Source organism: Pinus tabuliformis, chromosome 8, assembly GCF_031772625.1.
Source record: "Pinus tabuliformis cultivar Carrire ecotype Pingquan chromosome 8, CPIR1, whole genome shotgun sequence".
NCBI lineage: Eukaryota > Viridiplantae > Streptophyta > Pinopsida > Pinales > Pinaceae > Pinus > Pinus tabuliformis.
Window position 1 is genome coordinate 520,462,831 of NC_142294.1, and position 9,183 is coordinate 520,472,013.

At 32.1% G+C, this 9,183-nt stretch overlaps 1 protein-coding gene across 1 annotated transcript in view; it reads right to left on the bottom strand.

Moving 5' to 3' along the window:
* Nucleotides 1–9,183, bottom strand: part of LOC149236445 (polygalacturonase-like) — a 91,995-nt gene that overhangs the window by 79,607 nt on the left and 3,205 nt on the right. The window lies entirely within an intron of this gene.

The following is a 9,183-nucleotide window of genomic DNA, read 5'->3' on the forward strand; positions in this document are numbered from 1 at the left end:
CATTTAGGAAAGCATAGAAAACAATCTTTTCATGATTCACATTCCAGAGCACATAGAAAACTTGAACTCATACATTCAGATTTATGTGGTCCAATGCTTGTTTCTTCTGCAAATGGAAATAAATATAAGATGCCATTTATTGATAACTACACCAGAATGTGTTGGGTTTATTTATTGAAGAACAAATCTGATGCTTTTCAAACATTCAAGAACTTTCATACATGGATTGAAAATGATGCACAATCTCATATTGGCTCTATTCGCACTGATAATGGAAAAGAATACTGAGATTTTAAACACAACGGAATTGTACCGCCACGTCAATCAACAGACCAGCGATTGGTAGAAAATTCGCGCGAGTCGAATGTCAATCAATTACCACAAACTCTGCGGTATGTGGAAACTGAATACTTGTATGAGCATCACCTATTTGTTTAGAGGAATCAGAATACGACTATGAACATTCAAAAATGAAATCAGAAAAAAAAACAAAGTAAAAAATTAAAATAGCATTCTTTTGATCTTACATGGATAAGGTTTTTCCATTACAAACCAAAATTTTCATCTTTTAGTAAATTTTTTAAACTATTATTATTATTTTTAGAGTGTTATTAAGGTGGATCTTAGAATGGTAATTACATGTCATCTATTCTTAACAAGGTGATGAGAAAATCTAACTATTTACTCTCAAATGCAAATTCTGGGAATCAAATCCTAGGCTAAAATGATACTGTATAAATTTCTTGTTACACAAACCAGTAAGTTTTAGATAAACTTCCAAACCATATCATTATCTTTTATGAATGTCCGAAAATAAATTTAAAATAACAATTAATCCACCGTAACTGATTCCCAACAAAATAAATGAATAAAACCAACCAACCTGACTGGTTTTTCTTTCCGAACCTAAACTATATCACGACTTTTAGATAAACATCATAGCGACTTACCTAAACTAGTTTCTTCGCCTACGTAGACTGTAGATTAAGATCTGGACCTAATTACCTTTGAAAATAAGACGTTGGTTTTTCTATGACATCTATTCCGAGAAATTCGTGTTCCAGTAGCCTACGCACCAAATCCTATTAGTGCCCTATACCGTGCCTTAACCAAATCAACTCTGAAATGAGTGCACTTTGTATTTACAACTCTTCCAAAAACCAAGGCAATTCGATTGAAACCCTATGAATCAAATCTGTTTTCAGACTGTTAAACCTAACTTCTAAAATTCCATAATACACGCACGTCAGCTTACGTCTAACAACATATGTTAAAGTTTCACTTATTTTTCGTTGTGCAAATTTAGCCCGTTCCAGGGGTAATGGGTTTGCTATTGTTATTTTGGATATAGATGGTATATAACATTATTTTCAACGTATTGTAAGTTAAAAAAGATAATAATATGAAAATGTTTGGAAGATAAAAATTAGAGATATAAGATATTATGAGAAAAATAAATAAATGAAAATATAAATTAAAAATATTAAAGTGTAATATGCTTCTGCTGTATGTAATATTAGGTTGGCCTAAGCTAAGAAAAGTTAGGTTTGATGTAAATATTTTATTATTAAATAAATAAAGATAAATTAATTGTTTGGGAAACCAGACACCAAGAGATGAGGTTCTTGCCAAATGAAATCTCATTCGTGAATGGGAATGGATAATTATTTCATGATAGGGTTTCTAGATCCAATTCTAGATAAGCTTAATGGATTTGGAGATAAATATCCATTAAGTTACTTAGCTGGAAGAAGATGCTAAGTTGAAGAAAAGCATAACTAAGTTGAAGGAAAACATCAAAGCTTTGCAGGAGAGAAAGGCAAACTTTTATGGGAAAAGACTCATAGGAGAGAAAGGCAAGATTTTCAATGAAAAGCCTAGGCAAATGGATAAAAATATCCACCTAAAAGCGGGACACCGCTAAAGGAATCCATATTATGAAAGAGAGTATTAAATACCCATTAAAGATATCAACATAAGGCAGTTGATCCATGTCCAAATCTCTCGACTCAATGGTGAACTGGAGGTAGTCAGTTCTAGGTTGGGTGGCGGTGCTCGATTTTCCAAGTGACCTTCTTTCAGTTACCTTATGTACTATATGTTGCTCCTTACTCTTTATGTGTCACCTATTTAAATTTATGTGCTATCTCGGTTTTAAGATTATGAATACTTATGCATGGGACAATTATGTATATGAATAATTATGTTTTTACAGGTTGAAATTGTATAGCTTGTGGTTCAGGTTATCTATGCTATGAATTATGCATCATGGGGTGAATTGCATCCACTGAGGCTCGTTTAGCTATTTATTCACTATGATTCGTATTGCAGAAGATATATGTCAGTAATACTTTCGATTATGACAGTAGGACTATGATCATGATATATGGCAATGCTAGCTACAATGTGTTTATGACAACATTTCCATTAATGCTTGTGTTGAGCCATCAAAGGAAATGAAATCTGACTGCATAATCTTATCATGTTGAATGCCCATGAATTATTTTTTTCTCTGAGTTGTAATGTATGCATGAAGGGTTGATTTCGAATGTAGTAACTAAGCCTATTAATTGAAACCTAAATTTCCACATCGTGGAACAAGTGGAGCATCATATAGTTGGTAGTATTGTGCCAAGGGTGTATGTGACAAATGGTATCGGAGATTTAAGTTCAAATATTGTGGCCTAAGAGCCACTCACCTCTGTAGGATGTGGAATGGGTTATAAACTGTGTTTCATAACAACCGAGGAATTTGGGATTGTAAGTCAATGTAGTTCCTAGTGCATGAAAATTGAATCAATTATCTAAGTGTGATACATAATAGGAAATAATAGGAAGCAAAAGGATATACTTGAGAAGTAGAGTTGTAACCTTCCCCTATCCCAACAATGAAATACAAAGGAGTGGTATGTTAGTAGAATTTTTACTAAGAACTTTGAATATGTGAAATAAAGCAAATTCATGTAAGCTCAGCATAGCTTGCAATGGATTAAATTGAGTTCTCAGATCCTTAGTTGTGAGATAAAATAATTTTAAGATTTCGGTAATATGTTTTAAAACACAAATCACCCTTGCCAATTTGAGTGGCCACTGATGTTTTCATTATTCGTTGAGCTCATGTTTCCCTCTCCACTTTCTTTATCCACTGAGCTGGAGGCATCCGACTACGAATTGAATTGCCACAAAAAATAACAAGGATAATGGTTATACTGGTTGACACGCTTTAAAAGCAGTAAATCGTTATTGTTGTTCTCATCCCACAAACATGTCTTATTTTGGAATGGTTATCTAGTTCCATAGAACAACGCACAGTTAGGTTCAATGACACTCCATAACATTAGATAAGAGATAGGGGGTGTTCTATTTCAAAGCTAGAGTGTAAGGAAGGCGATGCTTCCAGATCTGATCAATTCAATCACGTGTTTGATTAGTGGAATTGTGGCTAGGCATGCAATTTGGATTGGCTGGAAATAGTTCAACTCCAATACAAACTCATGGGTTGAGATTGCAGATTGGTGGTGACAAATAGAATTTTGATTTTTTTAATATCTACAACACTCTCTTGGAGTGAGGTTGGTCTTAACCTTTTTTCCCGAATTCACCAACAGTCATTGTGAATCCTTTAAGGTAAGATATTTCTTCCTTTGTGGTGATATACTTCTTTTTTTGGTGATACAAATATATAGATATGCTAGCACTGGCACACACATGCAAGCTTCGGCCCATATAAACCCTGGTGTAATATATAGCTTGAGTACTAATGTCTCTGAGTATGGAACCAATGCCCCTTTGCTTAGTTGTGAAATTGAAAACAAATGAACATAATATTGGTGGTTAATTCTTTTATACTTGTGATTGAGTCTAATATAACTTGGATTTAATGTTGAGAGAGTTTAGTGCATCACACTTTGCAATCCATATCATAATATCTTCAGAAGCATAACTCCTACTCTTGCTGAGACACTAGACTTGTCACTAATTCTCATGTTGTTTGTGGTCTTCCAGCCAAGCTGCAAAAGGCGTAGAAAGCAAAGGTGGGTTAGCAACAATTATAGGAGCCCCATGAAGAGTTTTAGTTTCAAGAGAAATTCGGTCACAATTGAAAGGAGTTCTTTATATTCCATACACCCATATTGAGTTCAATAATCATGATGGGTTCCTTAGTTTAGTTAGATTTTTTTCTTCTAGCAAGTGTGGGGTTTTTTTGTGATGAACGAAACTAGTGGTCGATGCAAATCTCCCATTTCAATCAAGAAAGGTAAATGCTTTCCATATTAGTATATGAATTAGAATATACATTTCTACACGATGGGCATACATTAGCAAGCTACTGACGAAGATTAGTTTTAATTGTAGAGCAACTAATTAACTTTTGTATGTGTGTCTGCATAATTATGTGATTACATGCTTGTGCTTACATATATGTATGGCTTGCATGTAGGGCTCATTTGTGTGGTTACAATGAGCTGCATTGGTATGATTACATGCATGGATGGATCAAAATTATGACAAATTAACATGAATTAAAAATTGATTTAAGATGTTAGATATTATAATCAAGCTTGAGGAATAAATAAAGTTGGATTTAATCCTTGCACTTATATTAATTTTCTCAAGTCTTTGGATATCTATCGTACCAATGTAGGGAGGAGAAACCCAAAAAGGCTACACTAGAACAAATAATTTTGCAATGTTGAATTGTTGTGAGTAAAGAGTAATGCAAAGAAATAACAAAAGCTAACATGTTAATTATTTTTAATAGCATAAATGGTCAACCATCAATTGGTTACTTTTTATTGTGACTACTTATTGAATGTTAAAAATATGCGAAGATTATTTTTTATTATAAGTGTGAAAGTTCTCCCAAAACATAAGTTTTTATGGCACAAATACTCTATAACCATGATTTAAAATTGGTTTAAATATTTACATAGTTTTAGATGTTTCATAGTGGAGGGAGTGAGTGAGAACATTAAGAAATAGGGTTACATGTCTTCCAAAACATCAGATTGAGCATGGTGACATTTGTAAGGGTTGTCCACTTGGTAAAAATACTAATAGATATTTTCGAGGTAATGATAATAGATCTAAGGGGATCTTCAATCTAGTACATTAAGATATATGCGGACCAATGACCACAACATTCCAGGGTGTCCACTTGTACTATGTAACATTCATTGATGATTTCTCCCAAAATACTTGGATCTACTATATGAAACTAAAGATGGAGCCTTCAACAAGTTCCAAGAATTCTAAGCATAAGCCTAGAGGACCTAACAGGAAGGAGGATAAAATTCCTAAGGTTAGATAATGGAGGAGAGTACTCATCCAAATACTTCAGTGCTTTTTGCAAGAAATCAAGGATTAGGAGGGAATTGATCGTTCCTTACAATTTTTAACAAAATAGAGTAGTAGAAAGAAAGAACAGAACAATTGTATAAGAAGTGAATGTGATGATTCATGAAATAGAAAGTTTTATGTTCTTATGGGAAAAGCATGTCAATAAAATAGTTTATGTTCAAAACCAAAGTCCTAACTAAATATTATAGGACCATACACATGAGGAAGCATTCACCAAAACAAAACATCAAGTTAGTGATTTAAGAATCATTAATTGTCCAATATATGTTACGTTCTGAAATAGGAGAGAAATAATTTTGAACCTTATAGGAAGAAAGGTATCCTTGTATAATACAATGCAACTTCAAAGGAATATCAAATGTACATTTCAGAAAGATGCCAAATCGAGGTTAGTCGAGATGTTACCTTTGACAAAGAAGTAGCCTTTAGGAAGTCTAGAGAGTCTCAGATGGAAAGTGATGATGGAGAACATGAGGCTCTAAAGAATGTAGGTAAAGGTCCTTCTAAACAAATCATTCATTCTTCAAATATCAGGAGAAGTCAACAAAATCATCAGAACGACTAGAGCCTACGAGAGAGACTCTTGTAACTAGAAAAATACTAGAATGGCTTTGTGATACTTTATAAGTTGTATAACGACATGTAGCCCCTAAAGGTACGTTGATAGAAAGTAAGAAACCTAAAATATACTCAGACGATATGGCACTAATCAACCACATCATTTATTTTGAGATCCCCCAGTTATGAAGAAGCACAATACAGGTAAGTTTGAAAATATTCCATAATGGAAGAATATCATTCCATCATGAAGAAAGATGTATGAGAGAGTTCTCAGACCAGAGAATATATAAGTGTGGTGACCTTGAAATCGATATATATATCTATCATGCAACAAATGAAAGCCTTAAAAAGTATTACTTTCATTCCTTGGACTATGAATATTTTCTCTAGGCCATTATAATGGAAATTTTTATCTAGATTAGTTTTCCTATAAAATATAAAGTTGATAGGCGCAAAATGAAAAATTGTGATCTAATTTCTCTTAGAGTTTATTTCATAGATTTCGATACAAAAGCACTAATTGAGTGAGTCTATAATACGGAGTTGAGTGTGAGGAGAAGCATTATTTTGTATATAACATGTTATTCCTCTAACCCCTCTATGAGAGAATTTCTTATTCCATGTTAAGCATAAGACAAATCCATCTATGTGAGGGACGTTATATTATTCATACTTCCATGCTTCAACAAAAAAAATAATATCAGTTTCACTCAATATCAAACATAACATAGGACCTTTACACCATGGGAAGTCATAATAGAACTCTAAATAGGATCCACAATATTCCCAATTACTATTTATTACTTTTATTTTGGTTTCTATCACTAACAATAACTTTCCTATTTCTAACGATTTTCCATTTTCCTTCTTTCCTTCCTTCCTTTACCTTTAGAACTTCCTTCCTTAACTTAGCTTGGTCTGATGGAATGAGGTCTTCATTTATAAAGAATATTGTCACCCGTAAGATTGTAGATTTCTTGAGTATTTTGAATTTATGGTCAATAAATATTACATTGACATTAATCAGTCTATTGTTGTGTTTTAGTATCTCTCCAACCTCTTTTCATCGATGAGATAATTTGTTTCAATTTGTAACTATTTTTTAATTCAACTATTACTAATGTTATTGTTCCCTAATATTTCTACCCTTTGCACTAGGAATTGCAAAATTCAAGGATTTTTCATTATGCTTGTCCTCTAACTCAATTAGATTATTCATTTACTAAATAATGGGTTTTATGTATAATTTTTTTTCCATACTACTTAACATGGAATTATTATTTAGTTTTTCTTTTAATTCTTTAACCTCACCTTTCAAGCTTAAGATTTCTTCAACCATTAATTATTTCTAGTTTTTCATTTCTTAGAATCTAGCTTCCATTTCCTGCAGTTGAGTTTAGAACCTTAATATTTTATTATGTAGCTTCTCCGCTGACAATTTCAAATTATTATCTAGCATTGTCTCTAAATGTATTTTAAATTCTACTCTTCTTTTGTCTTTCGATGTTTCTAACAAATTTATATGATCATAGAGACACTCTAAGTTGACTTTGTTGAGCCTCTGATTACTTGGTTGAGGATTTGTAATGTGTGGTGAAGCGTTCATAACTTTAAAAATAAGTAGAAGGAAAATAAATAAATAAAATGAACTTTTGCATCTATATTATGAGTATATTGTCATAAATTCTTTGGTGTAGAGTTCTTACTAGTATATGGCCCTATATTATAGAGTATATACAATTTATTTATTTCCATAGACCACCAAGTGCACGTCAATAACAAATTTCAATGCCAGATCACTCCAATAAGAAGTCGCCAGTAGCAAAGGATATTCACTTAGTGAACCTGTGACATAGCACATGTGTTCATGGAATATTAAACAATATTCCTAATTTCACTAAGTATTGATAAACAACTCCAAGAAAAATTTTCTTGAACCCCCCTCCCAATACATCCTTTAGACTAAACAAACCCTTATGTTTACTAGATGCCTTTTTTATTCCTCTCAATCCCTATAAACCTTATGTTATTGTCCACCTTCCCCTAATACCTACAATATATTGACTTTACTTTTAAAAAATTTAAAACCCCCTTATGCAAGAACTTGGCAAGATATTGGTCAACATGGTGAAACTCTAATGGTTGGTAGAAAAACATCGCATGAGAGATTCATGTGTAGAAATGTGTAAGAATACCCATCAATTTTTTATCCAAATTCAATTCAATATGGAAAACCCTTACTCGCGAAAATCACCTTCATTAAGTATACTACATCACAACCCAAATATTCATAGCTTGATTTGGACAACGTTAATGGAACATTTTTTCCTATATGATTAGTTTAGTTGGGTTAAATCACTGTAATCAAGATTACAGTTTTAAAACTTCATACCAGTACTGTGCCTTAAATATTTTATATTACCTGACTAATACCATGGAATTTAAACCTAGAATTGATGAGGATAATGAAATCACATTTCGTCTATAGCACATAATTGACTACATGACTTTACTCAAGTAAGTTTAATGCTCAAATTACTGCATTACCAGAGATTATAAACCTCAAGTTATTTCAATATTAACTAAAATCACCATTGAGTTTAAATTAAAATCACCCGAAGTTGTTCCATTGATTCATCACAAATATTAAATCAAAATTACTACTTAAGTAGATTTGAATTTAGAAATATTTTGTGAAAAAATATATATGACATGAATGACAGATAATATAATCATTAATTTTTTTTAAAATCATTTCAATGTTGTTTTTAATTAATAGGTTTATAAGAAGGGCAACTCATAACATCCCTATCATCAAGTATCACACTTGGTTGTTCCTATATTATAGTACTATCTTTTCATATATTGAACAAATTTGATTATGAATAGAAAGTTAAGTTGTATTACACAATTTGTACCAACAACTTAAATTATTCTTAAGTTATTTTTTATGAGATAAAAATTGAAAAACATTAAGTTGAATTTAATTCACTTATGCATACACAAATCTTAATATTTATGTCGATAGGCCTTCTTTTGAGTCAGTTTAGTAGTCTACACTTTCATTCTCTGATTGACATCTGGCTACATATCTTCTACTATTTGACATTTGGATACAATATTTATGTTGCAGAATTATGTTATCTCCAGTTCCAACGATTTCTCCCTCCCCAAAATCACACATGGCTACATTATATTGTGCGCATGACCTCCTTTTGGTTTGAGATGCACATGATCTGCTTCCATGACAATGAACAATAA